The sequence below is a fragment of the Bos javanicus genome, chromosome 10 (genome assembly GCF_032452875.1).
Source record: "Bos javanicus breed banteng chromosome 10, ARS-OSU_banteng_1.0, whole genome shotgun sequence".
NCBI classification, from domain to species: domain Eukaryota; kingdom Metazoa; phylum Chordata; class Mammalia; order Artiodactyla; family Bovidae; genus Bos; species Bos javanicus.
Window position 1 is genome coordinate 85274026 of NC_083877.1, and position 16972 is coordinate 85290997.

At 47.5% G+C, this 16972-nt stretch overlaps 1 protein-coding gene across 4 annotated transcripts in view; it reads right to left on the reverse strand.

Annotated features, from left to right (window-relative positions):
* The window catches only part of SYNDIG1L (synapse differentiation inducing 1 like), a 57620-nt gene that overhangs the window by 13064 nt on the left and 27584 nt on the right, over nucleotides 1-16972 (reverse strand). Inside the window, exon 1 of one of the 4 annotated variants that reach the window (XM_061429453.1) lies at nucleotides 4768-4890. The exons of 1 other annotated variant lie outside the window; for it this stretch is intronic. The gene's annotated coding sequence lies outside the window, so the exon portion shown is untranslated. Of the gene's footprint in view, nucleotides 1-4767; nucleotides 4891-16972 lie in introns of those variants that run through there. 2 more of the 4 variants (XM_061429452.1, XM_061429449.1) reach the window with 2 other exon arrangements.

Sequence of the window (16972 nt, forward strand, 5' to 3'; positions counted from 1 at the left end):
TAAGGTTCCATTAAGATGACAGGATATATTTTCAAAATAATGAAATCACAACAAAACTGGAAAACAGAAAAGATTATCAGTGGACCAGAAACTCAGAGGAATTTCTGGGAGATAAAAAGCAGATGAGATTCCTTGGTGAAGAAATGAGTACAGAGACAGTCACAGTCCCGAACACCAGTGGTAAGAACAATAAACATTCAAAGGAGAGGCCTGTTAGGGAAACAAACTTATCCAACTTCAGAGGAAATACATGCCAGCTGCCTATATTAGTCAATATCTTTTTTATTCATGAGTCTGAATGAACAACAAAAGATAAAGAAAAATAGCTATGTGACAATAAAAGAGAAAGATTAAATAAACAAATATAAAACTGACCCAACAAGAATTCCAAATCATTCAAGTTATAGACAATATATATAAAATTTTTTTTCAATGCATACCTTCAGAGAGATGTGAGAGGATGTTGCATTCATAAAACAAGAATAGGCTGCTATGAAAAAGGAGTAGTCAAAGAACAACAAAGTATTTTAAAGATTGAAAATAATTGTCTACATTTTTAAAAATTCAATTGAGATTCTGGATAATAGAATGGACACAGTTAAAGATTAACTTTTTAATGTAAAAGAAGAAGTTAATGGAATTTCCCAAGACACAGAGCAAAAAGACAAAAAGATGGAAGATATGCAAGTTAAGAGAAACGGAGGAGAGTCCCAGGAGATCAAACATCCATCCAACAGGAATGTCAGAAAGACAAAACAAAGAGACTGGAGGGAAAACAATAATAATTAAAGAAGCAAAAGCAGAACATGATTCATGAACTGAAAAAAAAAAGAATATTTAGATTGAAATGGGTCACCAAGTATCAAGCTGAAAAAATGAAACACACACACACACAGATGGAAAGAGTGAGAAAGAGAAGCAGATGAGTTTGGTTTTAAAGTGCCTTTGGGATACAAGGAGAGAAACCCCACCTGGCAATTGATGTATGGAGATGAAGCCCTGGGCGGTGGTCAGGTCTGGAGAGAGATTTGAGAATGAAGAAGGACCTATGGAGAATGAGGAGAAGAGGGCTGAGGGGGAAACCAGGAAAGATAAACAGCTGGAATACTTCTCAGCTCCCACAAGAGGCATCTCAGTTGCTCTTTTCTTGGGAACTTCAGTTCACCTTCTGTTTTATCCACTGCCACCCTGGACTCCCAGAGGCTGGACTGGCCTCTTCCAGAGCAAAATCTGCTTGCCTTAGGGGTGCGTTTGTGGCTGACAAAGGTGAAAATTGCTGGGAGGATAGGAATGGTGATACCATTACACAAATTAGTCTGTTTTCAGGTGGAAATCAAATCTTTATTCTTGCTCAAACAATCTCTCTCTCCACTGAAGCAGCTCATTCCCGAACACTTAGAAGCAAACAGAGCATCTAACAGTGAAAGATAACACATCTGATGGAGAGGAAGAGCACTGGGCTCTCACTCTTTGCTTGGTTTGCTTGGGGCAAGGGTTGAGGCTGGGAGTTGGGCAGAGGAGCTACTGGGAAGAGGAAGAGAGAATAAAAGCAGAGGCAAGAGAGGACCTGGTTACAGAGAGCAGAGATGAGATCAGTCTTTTGTGTCCCCTGGCTTGCAGCAGAGGGGGCCTTGCTCCAGGCAGGCTGTCCACCCAGCCCCTGAGAAGGGAAGGGGCTTATAAAATACCAAAGATTTAAAGATCTGGGATATTTATTCTCCCCAAAGTGAAGCCTATTCCTTCTGCCTTTTCCTCTCTGGAGTGGTGTACTTTAAGGCTGGAGGTCCCTCTAGGATGCACAGATGAGTTGGCCTTTTGAACTTGAAAGTAATTAATAATGTACAGATTTCTCAGATATTCTCTGCCTCTGTCATCTTGTGTATGCCACCAGGGGAAGGGGCCTGCATGTGGATATTTCAGTTTCAATCTGTTGCTTCACACACACACATTCTCATACACACACAACACACATTATTATTTAATGACCACGTCACATTGATCTCCTCTTCCTCAGATCTCCCTGCCACCCATCCCTCTACTCCCAGCCCCAAATAACTGAGATTAGCCAGTCATGTGCCAGGGTCGACTCTTTTTTCCCTTTGAGGCCTTGTGAAGGGGGTCAGAATGGGAGCCTCAGATGGAAGGGGGGCTGGAGGGGAAGATAAGAAGTAGTCAGTGGGCAGCTTTCCCTGGTTGGGAGAGGAGCCAGATGTGTCTGCCTGGGTGACCAGAGGTGCCCTGCACCCTGACACCTCCAAATCTGGAAAGTCTACTCAGACAGCTGTAGAAGCGGGGCAGTGCATTGTTCTAGCCCCAGCAGCAAGCCAGTACCCCCAGAGACCAGTCACACAGAAAATAAAGCCCCTTTCTGTGCTTTCTACCGCCACTGTTGCCATCACTTTGTTGTGAGGGTTAGTGACTGCCCATTAACTCTGGAGAGCTGATTCTTGCCAGTGCTGCACCAACAGCTGGGAGCCAGAAAGTGCTGACATGGGGGAGGGGTTGATTCCCCCACCCTGGCGGGGCGCTTGCAGGGTAAGTCTGGGAGGTCACTGGCATGGCTTACTCAGCTCTACTCAATTGCCAATTAGCTAAGGTTTTTCTGAACATCACTGGGCCTGCCGCAGTTGAGGAAAATTATTGTCAGAGAAGCTCATTTTGTTTTCAAATTAAAAAACTCTCCCCAGGGATGGAGCTTTCCTGACTGTCCCCTCCTCTAGTCTTAGGAGGGGGATCCCAGTCAGGAAAGGTCCCTAGGAGAAAATGGCCTAGGACTAGGTCCCTGGCCCTTGGCTACACACAGGGGTGTTCTGGGTTGAGCAGTGGGGAGTGCTTTCCTGGCCTCTGGGCTTGGAGGCAGGGACCTCCTCCCCAGCTCAGCAACTCTGTACACTCTCATGGCATTCTCAGGGAAATAAGGAAGAGAGGGAAATCTTAAGAAAACACTGAAAATACAAATGGCCTTTTTTAGTTCCTTTGCTTCCCTCTACTCCATTAATAAAATCTTATTCTTTACTGAGAGAACATAACTTACTCTCCAAACCAGGTTAATGAAGTTGGTCTTCCATGTTCAAGGAGAACTGAGGGATTTGAGGGCTTGGGACAGACCTCAGAGAGCCGCACAGAATATTAGGGCTTAGAATCTTAAAACTCATCTCCCTCAACCCTCTTCTTTGACAGTTGAGAAAACTGAAGCCCACAGAGGGGAGAGGAGATGCCTGAGTCAGTGGTAGATCTGAGACCAGAACACAGGGCTCCTGACTTCTAGTCAAATGCTTTTATAAAACTTCATTCTTTTATTTTACACCCAATTACTGAGTCCTTACTATCTTCCAGGTGCTATGGGGGAGGGGAGGTGTGGAGGAAAGCGAAGAGATGAAAACAACACAATTCTTGCCTTCAAGGAGCTGTTTCCCTAGATCTGTGATTCTTGGGGGAAAAAAAAGAAAACAAACTGAGTCAGACTCTCACCCTATATTGTCTTCTATAGGTGATGACAGAAGAGGAGAAGGGGAGGGAACCCTCTGGGCTTCTCAAGATTTATAAGTTGTGCTTCCCTGACTCTGAGGCCCCAGAAGGCCAAGGACGAAAAGAGCCGAGGTTGGGCTGGGAGAGAATGGGGATAAAAGTGACAAGGATCAGGTCACTGCCAGCTGGCCTGACTGCTGGATGGGGATGGGCACGCACACTTGTCTGGTGGCATACAGTTGACAAGCCTTTAATCTCAGATGCTGTTTCACTGATTCCTACAGCAGTTCCTTGAGGTGAACAGAGCAGCTACTTTATCCTCACTTGACACATGAGGAAACTGAGGTTCAGAAAGGTCAGGTAACTGGCCTAAAGCCAGTTAATGCCAGTGCCCGGTTAGGAACTCCTAGTCTAGTGCTCTCTCTGTGACTGGCAGGGGAGAAGTTATGCTGGGTTGAGAGCATCGGGATAAAGCAGTGGTCAGCCACAGTGATGGGCCAGTCTTCCTCTACGCAGTTTCATTTTGATCACCATGTTCTGCCACTCAGAGAACTATGTTCTGAAGAACTGGAAGCACTTTGCAGGCCTGAATGAGCTCATTCAGCACACTCTTGCCAGAAGGAAGGAGGACTCCAAATAGAGGCTCTGTCTAGGGTCCCCAGTATATAGTCACCTAAGGGAAAATGGGACTCAGGTTCCCCACCTCTGCCTTCATGCACCAATCAGTGCATTGCAAAACCAGCCTTCTTCCATGAGAGTCAAGAGGGCCACAGGAAAAATATTGAGGTATATTCTGGTACTTGCCTCCTTCTCTGGAGAAAAGGGCCTGGCCTATCTGTTGGCCCAAGGGCCATTTCCTGGGGAAAGAAATCTTGAGGCAGGGGGACCACAGCCCACCCCAGTCACCCTGATGAGCAGGCTTGGAGGAGGAGAGGGGCGCTTAGTGAAGCGGCTCAGGTTTCCCTAGTGTCGCGGGGACTGGGGTATCAGGAGTCCTAGAGACTCTCTTCAGTTCCTTGTGAGCAGGATGTCTCAGAGCTGCCTGAGGTCGGGGTCAAGGCCTGGCCGGTGTAGGGTCAGGGTACCCGGGTGCCTGTGTGGGCCCTAGTCCCCCAGGCCCCTGCCAGCATCTCCAGCCTGTAGGGGGAGGGGGAGGGGGAGGGATGGACTTGGCGCGATCTCGGGCTGGAAGGAAGTCAGAGCCCCCGTCGCTGAGAGGGGTCCCACTGCCCTCCCCAGCTCAATCCCAGCCAGGCGCCTAGCTCTGCGCTCCCGCTACGCCCCCAGACGGCTCCTTACCTGTCCCGCCGAGGGCAGTCCCACCTCCTCCGCGGGGCTTGGGGGGCCCGCCGGGCATGAACCGGGGCTCGACTGGCGCCCTCGCCTCACGGCTTCGGCGAAGCTCCCAGAAGGGCGCCTCTGCTCCCGGCCCCGGGTCCCCGCCGCCTCCGCCGCCGCCGCCGCCGCTTCAGCACCGCGGACAGCTCCCGCCCGCCGCCCGCCGCCGCCGCCGCCGCACGCCCAGCCCGGCTCGGTCCCGGGAGCCCCGCATCCTGACCCGGCCCCGCCGCCACCGCGCAGCCCTCACTCAGCCCGGCCCAAGGCGGCTCCGCGCCGACTTGGGAGAGCAGCGAGCAGGGTCCCCCGCCTCCCCGCCTCCCGCCGCCGCCGCCGCCTCCCTCTCGCCTCCGTGCTCCCTTCTACGCTCCGGAATCAGCCCACCAGGCACTCCGGACCCGCTCCGGGGCGGGGCGGGGCGGGGAGGGGCGGGAAGTCGGGGGGAGCCCAGAGGAGGCGGCCGCGCGAGGGGCGCGCCGCTGGAACTGGCTTCTCTGGTTCCTGGAGCTGAGCCCCCTTTCCCTAGATCTTTGCCTCAAACCTACTCCCGCATTTCCCCAGGAACTATGGGCGGTGCTCCCATTTTTGAGCCCTGAGTTTTAATATTGTTCTGCACCCCCCACCCCCCAAAAGAAAAACAAGCAAACAAAAGCCACTCATAGGGCACCTACTGTATACCAGACACCATGCTGAGTCTTAACATTTTTTAACCAATATCATCTCATTTAATTTTCTTAACTCTATGAGGCAGTATTTTTTTTTTTTTCCCTTTCTTTCCTATTTTGTACATGAAGACACCAGGCTCATAGAGATTAAATCTCCTGATTTAGAGATCGCAGTGCTGTGCGGGAAGTGTACAGGCTGTAAAGACTGTGGGCCTAAGATTTGGCCCTAGTGTCTCTCCTGTTAACTATATAACTTTGAGTAGTTAATTAACCTCTCAAAGCCTTGAGTTTCTCCTTAGCGAAATGGGGGAAGCTGAATCACCTTGTGGGGTCATATGAGGACAAAGTGAGATGGCATATGTGACACGTTGGCCCCAAATAGGCCCTCAGTGGGTGAGTGTTCCCTTCAGCTCTCCCAGAAGGGTCCCTGATGTCCTCAGATACCAGCCAGGGTTTCTGGCTGCTTTGTCTCCCTGACTGTGCTGTTCTTTATCAGTCCCACCCCCACCAATTTCCTTTTTTCAAGCATGAGGGTATCCTCATCTTGAGTGTTATGAGTGGACGAGGCTGTTTTTTACAAGGTCTTGAGTCTCACTGTAGTACCAGGAGGTTGGGAGAGGAGAGGATTCTCATTTTCTGAAGGTAAATAGAGGTCTGCAAAGTAAACCTCAGAGGGACTTCTCTGGTGGTCCATTGGTTAAGTATCCACCTTGCAAAGCAGGGCACGAGGGTTTGATCCCTGGTCAGGGAACTAAAGATCCGACACATTGTGGAGCAGCTAAGCCCACACACCCCCAAGTACTGGAGCCCATGTACCATAACAGCTGAGCCTGTGCACCCCAACTAAGACCTGATGCAGACAAACTAAATAAATAAACAAACCTCAGAGCAAGCTGAAGCTGGGGCTGGGGCTGGCAGGAGTCACTGAGAACCAGCCTCTGGCAGCAGGAGTTTTCCCTCCCCCATCCAAGAATTCACAGTGCACCGAACGGTGGTCTCCAGGACGCCCTCACTCCCACATAACATGGAATATCTACACCAGTTCTATTGAACTCCTAGCATCCTCTGCAGGAGCCAAGAGCCCCCATCATGGAGTTTGGGTCTGCTGCTCTTCAGGACTGGGCAGGGAACTCCCTAAGCTCGTGGTCTTCCTCTGTCTTCCAGCTAGTATTGATTGGTGTTTAACCTGTTGGGTGTTAAATATATTCTTGCTTTTCTTGCCCTTGCCCCATCCGTGTGGAAGTCCCAAGACTAGGAAGGCTCTTGGACCACTCATCCTGAGGGCCATATAGTATCTGCACAGACACCCTCCACCCCTACCCTCACACAAGACACTGTCCTTGAGTCTCAGTGCCCTCTTGCTCTTTAACTCCCCTCTGGCTTCCCCTTCACAGGGACTCATGGCTCCCTACTTGGCCTTTCCTTCCTCTGTCTCCCCCGCTCTCTATTCTGGCTTTGCTCCATGTCTGGGCCGCATACGGAATTGCTAATCAAATGGATAATAAAAAAGCCAGTGAAGCAAAAGCCGCATATAAATTCTAAATACTAATGTTGATAATTATATGCTGTTGCCTGGAGGGAAAACTTGAAGTGAGGCCGCTGGTGTTGTGTCAAGGGTCCTGGTCTCTGGTCCACCACGAGACCTGAGTTCTAGTCTGCTCTTTGTCGTGAATTGGCTGTGGGACCTTAGGCAGTTGCCTCATCTCCCTGGGCCTTTACTTCTTTAGGATTGCAAGCCTCTTCAGCAGCTTTGAGGAAACCATAAAGGCATTCAGCACCATGTGAGTCTCGTGATAGAGAATGGTGGGCCAGTGCAACAGTACAAGTTTATTTTAAGGAAATTACCTTTATCCTTCTCAAGACATGGGAGGCAGCTCAGGAACTGAAAAATCTACAACTGTGCAGAGTTTCCACTCCATTTGCCATTCCCTTCCTTTCTTTCTCCCTTCCTTTCTCCACTGAGCCTTTCCGCCTACGTAATGAAAGTCAGCTCCCCGGCTAGACCCTGAAAGTACAAAGTATAAGTCATAGTCTGGGTCCTTGAAAGAGCTGCCATATAAGGACGGTGGTGGGACTTTCCTAGCTGTCTGGGGGCTAAGACTCCACGCTCCCAATGCAGGGGGCCTGGGTTCGATCTCTGCTCAGGGAACTAGATTCTACCTGCCGCAACTAAAGATTCTGCATGCTGCAACTAAGACCCAGTTCAGCCAAATAAGTAAGTAAATAAATATTTTTTAAAAGAGTGGTGGGGTGCCTGGACATGATAACCAGCAATTCTAATACATCAAGAGAAATACTATCATAGGGTAAGTGAAAAGTTCACAGAGAAATGGATTTCCCTTTGGTGGTCCAGTGGTTAAGAACCTGGGTTCAATTTCTGGTCAGGGACTAAGATCCCAAATGCCATGGAGCAACTAAGCCCGACTAAGACTGGACGCAGCCAAATAAAATAAATAATGTTAAAAAAAAATTGAACAGAGGAGGAAATGATTAGCTAACTCTATCTGGGAAAGTCCCAGGAGGTTTCCTGGACGTGGTGACATTTGAGTTGAGTTTTACTGAAGGATAAGACATCCATCAAGCAGGCCAGGAGAGGAGAACATTCTGGGTAGAAAGGCTGGAGTGAAGAGATGAGGCTGGAGGACAGATGAAGAAGCTATAGCAGAATCCAAGAAAGAAATGGTGGGAACATGAATAAGGCAGATTCAGCAGAAGAGGGAGCAGGGGATGGGTTTGAGACACTTCTGGGGGAGAACAGAGTGGAGAGATTTATTGTGGGGAAGAGGGTAGGGCATCAAGGATAATGTTGGGGTCTCCTACTTCTAGGAAGCTGATGTTACCTGCAAGAAGGCAATGGTGGGGAGGTAAGAAAAGTCTGCTTACCCTGGGTAATGCTACTGAGTGTTATAAATCCCTCAGTTTCTAAGATTTTACACTGTTTCAGTTTTATTCTTTTTTTAGTTCTGAGCAAACTTTCTAAACCCCCTCACTCCCAAATCTCATCTTATCTTGATTGTCTAAGTGGAAAAGGGAAAGGTCCAGGCTTGGAACAGGAGATCTCAGTGGGGCAGAGCAGTGCTGGAAGCCTTCCTGGAGGAAGCAGCAGGTAACCTAGCTGGGTCCAGAACAATGCCCACAGATAAGGGATAGAGTAGGCACTGGGTGAAAACCTTGGAAGAGATGTCTTCATGTCCTGTTCTGCTCCCACCTCTCTGACATTCCCCGAACAGAATAACATGATGGGCTCCATTTCTGTTGGAATTAGCTCCGGCTGCTAATCTCTTTCCATCTGAGGACTTTTCCTTCATAAGCTCTTTCATGCACAGACTCTTAGTTCTTTTACAAGGGGTTGATTTGCTTACAATGTTCCCTAAGAAATATAATTCAGCACTAAGTGTGGGGAGATCTGCTCTGCTGACTACATCAATAGACCACATATTGGAAGAGATGTTCCCCATAAGGAGGAAGGCAATCCCCACCCTCATCCCTGTCCCAGTGAAACTCATGTTCAAGGCTACATGGCTGAGACTCAGAAAACCCTGGGTTGGGGTGGAGTGGTAGTGGGGAGACAAGCTGGCAGAGTGCAGTGACAAGCAGGTCTTTGGGCCGCTCATCACCCAAATCCTGTTCCCATGGACATGGCTCCAAAGCAGGATTCATTCCTGGGTATAAGCATAACTCTGGACTCAAGATGGCTTCCCTGGTAGCTCAGTTGGTAAAGAATCTGCCTGCAATGCAGGAGATCCCAGTTCGATTCCTGGGTTGGGAAGATCCCCTGGAGAAGGGATAGGATACCCACTCCAGTATTCTTGGGTTTCCCTGGTGGCTAGATGGTAAAGAGTCCACCTGCAATGAGGGAGACCTGGGTTTGATCCCTGGGTTGGGAAGATTCCCCTGGAGAAGGGCATGGCAACCCACTCCAGTATTCTTGCCTGGAGAATCCTCATGGACAGAGGAGCCTGGTGGGCTACAGTCCAGGGGGTTGCAAAGAATTTGACACAACTGAGTGACTAAGCACACACTGGACTCAAGAGAGAACACTGGAGATCTTCACTGCTTCTGAATTAGACCCTTGGATTAGAGGGGTTCCTCCCTCTCCCTCACCAGCAAGAGGGTGTATAATCTGTTTCTTAAACTTCTTTGGAGGCCTTTGGAAGTTCATTACCACAGCTGTTCACTTCTCTCCATAGAAGAATACAAAGCTGAATTGCAAAGGCAATATTTTTTTTAGCAACACACCAATTCATGCCAGAGAAAGGAGATGAGGAGAGTTCTCAGCACCACTCCTGTGGAACTCTGTGCCCTCCTGCCAGCCACAGGCTCACTCAAGTCTGGGAAGGAGAATGGGCGAAAGGCAGAACCAGAGCATACAGTGGAGGAACACAGCAGCTGCAGATGGTGCAGTTCAGAACTCCACCATCAACTCTGGCATCCACAGGCTGCCTCGGGGGCATGTGAGCATTGGCTCATTGGCAGAAGAACTTGAACTGTTGGCACTCCCTCACTTTTCCAGACCGTGTATGTGTGGGGGTCTGGGGGGTGGGGTGGGGTGGATGGGAATTAGCAGCAGCAGCAGCAAGCAGACCAATTGGGTTTTTCACCTGACATAATAATGAAAACAAAACTGAGTGAAAGAATAAGAATGCTTGATGTTTGCCTTGCACGCTACAGTTTCTTTTTTTTTAAATAATGTTTGTTTGTTTGTTTTTGGCTGTGCTGGGTCTTCGTTGCTTTGAGGGCTTTGCTCTAGTTCCAGCAAGCAGGGGCTACTCTGCTTGTGGTGCACGGGCTTCTCATCAGGGTGGCTTCACTTGTTGTTGAGCACCAGCTTTAGGACACGTGGGCTTCAGCAGTTGCTGTGTGTAGTAGTCGCGGCTCCCGGGCTCTAGAGCACAGGCTTAATTGCTCCGCAGCACGTGGGATCTTCCTGGATCGGGGATTGAACCCATGTCTCCTATACTGGCAGCTGGATTCCTCACCACAGAGCCACCCACTACAGTTTCTGGAGCTCAGAAATCTGCTCAGCCAATATCTCATATGTTCTTCATAAACATGTGTCATTCTCAAGTTAAAGATGGGAAAAATGAGGCCCAGAGAAGTTAAGCAACTTCCCACCTGGAAAAAAGGTGTCAAAGGTCAATAGTAAACCATTGCCACTGCTCCCCCCACCCCCTCCCCCTCACCCCATTCTCTCTTGGGTCCCCTAAGCCCAGCTGAGTCAGGCCAGAAACATCAGACAAACTAAGGAAAAGCAAAAGGGAAATAAACTGCAAAAGGAAGCACATGAAAATCCTTGGCCTTTGAGTTTGGCAAACACAGGTTCCTGACTTAGCAGAGAACATGGGGCCTTGTGGCAGTCTAATTCTGCCTGAGAAGGCACTTTTTTTTCATTTTGAGGCAGTAAAGCAATATTATGGTCTATCATTATGTTACACAAAAGATCTAGAAACAACAGGCTGGTAGAGAAGAAATGAATGGTAAGCAAGAAGCAACAGAAATAAGTTAAAATTGAATTATTTCTCATGATATTGGTGTGAAAACCATTTCAAAGCATGTGGGTCTGGCTTTAGGGAAGGCTTTGTCCACTGGCCAAAGCCTGTCATAAAATTAAGGTGTTTGTCACCTTGTCTGCTTTACTGGCTTTTTTTTTTTTTTTGAAACGTGAATTAGCAATAGTCCTACCAGATGTCTTTTAGAATTTTATAGCACTCTCTGCTAAGAAGTCTGACCAGCTGCAGGGTCTTTTTTTTTTTTTTATTGGAGTATAATTGCTTTACAACGTTGTGTTAGTTTCTGCTGTACAACAGCGTGAATTGGCTATAAGTATACGTATGTCTCCCCTTTCCTGAGCCTCCCTCCCGCCCAGCCCCCATCCCACCTCTCTTCATCACAGAACATGGAACTGCACTCCCTGTGCTATACAGCGCCTTCCCCTAGCTAGCTGGCTATTTTACCACGGTAATGTGTGTCTATCAGTGCTACTCTCTCAATTCATCCCACTCTCTCCTTCCCCTGCTATGTCCACAAACCCATTCTCTATATCTGTGTCTCTATTCCTTAGGCTCATCAGTACCAGTTTTCTGGATTCCATATATATGCATTAACTGGGTCATTTGTAGTAATGTGGATGAACCTAGAGTCTGTCCTGCAGAGTGAAGGAAGTCTACTGGCTTTCGACAAAACTGATACATGACCTTTCCCCTGCCCTGGGAGCTACAGTCAGCCAGGTGGGGTCTGCAGGGGGAGGCCTTTTATGCCTTCACCCTGAACTGAGACAGTGGGCCCCCAACTTCTGCCAGGTCTTGCCCTCAAGTAATCCTCTGAAGAGCTATATCCAGGACCTAGGACCACTCCCATCTGTGTGTGTGTGTTACTGTGTGCTTGCCCCAGGGGTGAATTTCTAAGCTGGGAAAGGAGAGACTTTTCTTCCTCTGTGTGTAGGAAAACATTTTTTCATGCCTCCCTGCTGCACGTGTCTGTGTGTCTGATATGCTGATGAGAGAAATGACCTTTCACTCCTTGCCAGATCATAGTCTGGGGAGGCAGGGAGCTTAAAGAGCTACTGATGCTAAGAAAATGTTCTTAGAGAAGCTGAGTACTTGTTATATCTTTCAGCTCAGGGTGAGCAAGAGAGACTCATCCTGGGTCCCTGCTCTGTGTCAAATGCTTTTATCTTTTCATTTTCAAAATAATTTAAGTCAAGGCTCACGGAGGTTAATGTTCCAGATTCACACATTTCAGCAAATGATGGGCAAGATTTGAAGCCAGGTCTGTCTGATGCCAAAGCTGAATTCCCCACCCACCCCCATCCCCCTTCTCCAGCAACCCTACTCATCTCCATCATGGTCTGAGAAGTTGACACATTTAACGAGAGAGCAGAAGAGGAAACAGCATCAAAATGCAAAAAGAGCCTCTCAGCGTATACATTCGCTCTCAGGTGGAACTGGGATCCACGAGGCCCCACGTGCTCCATTGGGTTAGGAATCTGTTTGCCAAATTCAAAGACTAACAGTTTTCAAGTGCTTTGTCGGGGGGCTGTTATTTCCCTTTTGTTTTCCCTTGATTTTTCTGATGCTCTTTTTGAAGTTCTTGGCCTGGTTCATCTGGACTAAGGGGACTCAAGAGGGAACAGGGGCGGGAGAGGAAGGAGCAGAGGCAGCCCAACCCTGGGGAGTGGGGGAAGCAGGGAGGCAACAAATTCCAGAATGAAACACTCAAGCTGCTGCTTCCCTCTTCCAGGACACTCACTCCCAGAGCTCTTCTTTTCGCCTGTCGTGAAAGAGATGTGTGTGTGTGTGTGTGTGTGTGTGTGTGTGTGTGTATGTGTGTGAAAGGGACAAGGGAAAAGTCCTCAAGAGACCAAGCTACTTGCAGTTGTCAGCTTCTTGATTCCTGGCCCCTCACAGTCTCAGAAGCATTTGGGGCACCCACGTAAGCCCTGTCTCTTAGTGAGCACGTACTTGATTCCCCTGCAGCCTATATCCCATCACTCATCCAATCCTGGTATTCCATCCTCTCCCTCTGGCTCCCAAACCAATTATTCCTTTACAGACCTTGGGCCCTGACTATACCACCACAACGGGGCTCTGCGGTGTCAGTGATGCTCCACGACAGGGCTGTGAAGGCACACCTTGCCAGGCTGGGCACCGGAGAACTAAGGAGCGAGAAGCACAACAGACAACAGAGGGACGGGCGGTTGGATGGATGGATGGATAGATGAGAAGCTTTTTTGAGTGCCTGCCATGTGCCAGGAACTAGGCTAAGAGCTAAATGAGTATTATCTCAATGAATCAGCTATTAAATCCATGAAGTGAGAATTCATTATACCATATAAATTGTATTCATTCTAATAAGTGCCAGGCAGTGTGCTGAATGTTTCACTAAGCCTGAACAATAATCCACTTCTTTTGTATTAAGAGAACAATTAATACAGTGATCCCTAGTCTTTGCCTGAGGAGGTACTGGAGGGGTGTGGCAAGTAGAAAGAATAGGAGCCTTGGCATCAGGCAGGTCCTGAGTTCAAATCAGTAGAGTTTTTGTCAGTACAGGTGAGTTCTTTTATGGAAAGCAATTTGGCATTTCTGTATCAAGGACCAAAGTAAATACACTACTGGGAATCTACCCTAAGACAATAGTAAAAAGTAACATTTATAACTATTCATGCAGGCACTGTCCTAACTGCTTTAGATGAGTCGTCTAAAGCATACTTAATTCTAGCAATAACTCTACGAGAAACTTACTTTACCATCCTTATTGTACAGGATGTGAAAACCAAGACGGTAATTTACCCAAGATTATATGGCTTATACGGATAGAATCTAGATTTCAAGCTAGATAGGCAGTCTCTAAGGCCTCGCTCTTCAACTCTACAACACACAGTATAAAATTTACACATAAAACTAGCTATCACCAGAAAAAAAGAAAAAAAAGAGGACTTCCTCAGAAGTCCGGCAGTTAAGACTTTGCACTTCCAATGTAAGGAACACAGATTTGATCCCTGGTCGAGGAATTACGATCCCAAATGCCATGTGGTAGGGCCAAAACAAACAAAAAACTGAAACAAATTTAAAAACCTGGCTATTAAAAAAAAAAAAAACAAAAACCTGGCTACTACAGTATTGATTATTGTTATAGAAAATTTGGAGCACATATAAATGTCTAAGAAAACAGGGCACAAATTTAAATAATGTTTTTAAAAAGTTTACAATACCACAAGGGAAATGCTTATAATATGAAGTGGGGAAAAGTAGGTTACATAGTCATACATACAATATAATCATAAGTGTGCAAAAAAAGCCTAGAAACATCCTAGGAGGAATTAAAGCAAAGAGCCATTAAGAGTTGTCCCTGGGTGAAGGCAGCCATGGTTCATTTAGATATTCCTCTTTTTCCTCATCTGTAGTTTCCAAATTCTCTGCAGTATACATACTTTACTGTAAAATTATTTTAAAACTTACATAAAAACTGATATTTACTGAACTGTATGATTGGTAGGTTGGGTGCCCTTTGAAGACTCATCTCCTCTCCCAATTTCATCACTTCCAGCAGGGATAATGGGGGGTTGGGGGGGGTGACCTCTCCCCTGGCCTGCACAGTGGGAGATTTACAGTAAATGAGGTCACATTTCTAAAGTGTTGTGTTCTCCTTACAGCTGGGTGGACTAAAGCCCTAGTGATTTTCACCAAAAAAAAAAAAAAAGGAAGGCAAAGAAGAAACCAGTAGAGTGGAAAACAGAAGGTCAGGAGCGAAGGAGGGGGCAAAGGAGACAGCTTGAGGAGGAAAGGGGAAGTGAAGAAGGAGAGCTGACCCCCAAGATGGTCAGGGAACTGCAAGGGAAGAAAGCAAATGAGTGATGAGGCAAGACAAAGAGTGGGCAGAAGACAAGAGATTGAGAGAGGTGCGGGGGGAGAGACTGCAGCAACCTGTAAGACAGTTCATTGTTTTCAATGCCAAGGTTTCTGTTAAGCTGCAGGGGATTGCCCCAATGTTACAGAAACCATTTTCTGCAGTTAAATGAGACTTCCATCTAGAGGAGCACGTCTCCTGGGCTTGTAGCTTGAATCTCTCTCGCAGCTGACTGGCCACTCCCTAGTCCTCAAATCTCCAACCAAAAAGGACCTTTCTGGACTATAGCCACTGCAGTTTGCCAGGGACAACTAGATTGTCCCTGCTGCCATTCATCCAGCCCATGCTATAGAGCTCTGGTGCCAATGGACGTGAGTTATGACATGATTCACTCGGGATTAACACCCAGCTGTCCCAGAACACAGTTTGCAAAGGCTGGATAAGGCTTTTAGTTGATAGGCACTGAAAATGGATAAAAGAAAAAGAAAACCATGGAACAATGTGAGATCTGCAAAGGTCATCTGTAGAATCTACCACAGGGAAAAAAAATGAGGTCCAGAGAGAGAACAACTAGCTACAATCAACAGCTGCTGACAGCAGTGGGGTCTGGGCTTTCTAATTTCTTATGAGTAGAACAATCATTTATAACATGAATGAGTGATGTTTCGTGTCTTCAAAGGGCTCACTGTGAATCCAGCTACCCTTCTTTTAGCCTGATAAATGCCTCTGAGATAGGTAATCCAGGAATAAGCTTGATATCTGTGGGGAGAAAAGAAGTAGCAGCTCAGAGAGACTATGGAATTCTCTCTGTGTCGACGGACTGATTAATAAGGTGCTGGAGCCCAAAGCTAAATTTCTCGAGAACAAGAGTGTGGCCACACACATTCCTGAGGAACTTGCAGCCCCAGGAAGTTGGGAGCAATTTCAATTTCTGCGATTTGCTGCTTGGGACTATGTGTCAAGGGTTGGAGACAGAGAGTGCAGGTTTCCAAGTTTCTACTGTCACGTTCTGATTTCTACTGTGACAGCATCTGCTTGACTACAGTTCTGATGTGTGTGGCCTTAAAGCCATTATCACTGAAAACCATGGATGGAACGCTTATTGTACACAGGGAATGGAATAGGTTCTGGGGATACATGGAGACATAAGACATGGCCTTAGTCATCAGAGATAAGCTGATGTTAGCTGTGGTATAAGGCCAAATACAAACATATACAAAGAGGTGATGAGTCAGTTCTCGAATAGCGCCCCGCCTTTGTTGGTGCTGTTCTACTTCCTCAGAATCCTCTGCTGCACCCACCTATGCACCCACCCACATTCCTAAAATCTCAGCTCAGGTGCTTCCTCCTCAGGCATCCTTACCCAGACTCCTCAGCCTGGGTTGGATTCCTCTCCTCTGGTTTTCTGTAAGTTCCTCCATGTTTCCATCCTAGAGCACTCAGCACATTGTACTTCTAAATCGTACTTGTCTCTCTCTCCTACCTGACTCTGATTTGGGAGAGGAAGATGGGACTGTATTTTTTATCCCTGGTAACTAGGCTGTGCCTGACATAGTGTTAATCTCTCAGTCACATCTGGCTCTTTGCAACCCCATGGACTGTAGCCTCTGTTCACAGAATTCTCCAGGCAAGAATATTGGAGTGGGTTGCCATTCCCTTCTCCAGGGGATCTTCCCAACCCACGGATCGAACCTGGGTCTCCTGCATTGCGGGCAGATTCTTCACCGTCTGAGCCACCAGGGAAGTCCCATATTAATTGTGCCAAACATAACTAGACAATTAATAGATAATTGCTGACTAGACAAAAGCAACCATTCTGCTTCTGCTGCCTCCAGCATGAAATCTTTAAGGTCGCTTGCAGCTCTAACATACTGTGACTTTATACTCGCCAGGTGAGGCATTGTTTTCTTTGAGGCTGGACGTGACTGCACTTAGTAGTGATGGAAACCACCTCACTGTTGCCCCTCTTTTCCTCCTCAGAGACCTAATGATAATCTGGGCATGGATAACATAGGGAACCTGTGATTTACTTCACCTCCCTTTCATTAGAGTGGCCAGAGCTGGCAGGAGTCCACTAGGAACTTCCTGTCCATGTCTAACAAGGTCTCCACCTAGTTACCTGGTTGCTGGGAAGATGAGGCTGGGAAAATCTAGTG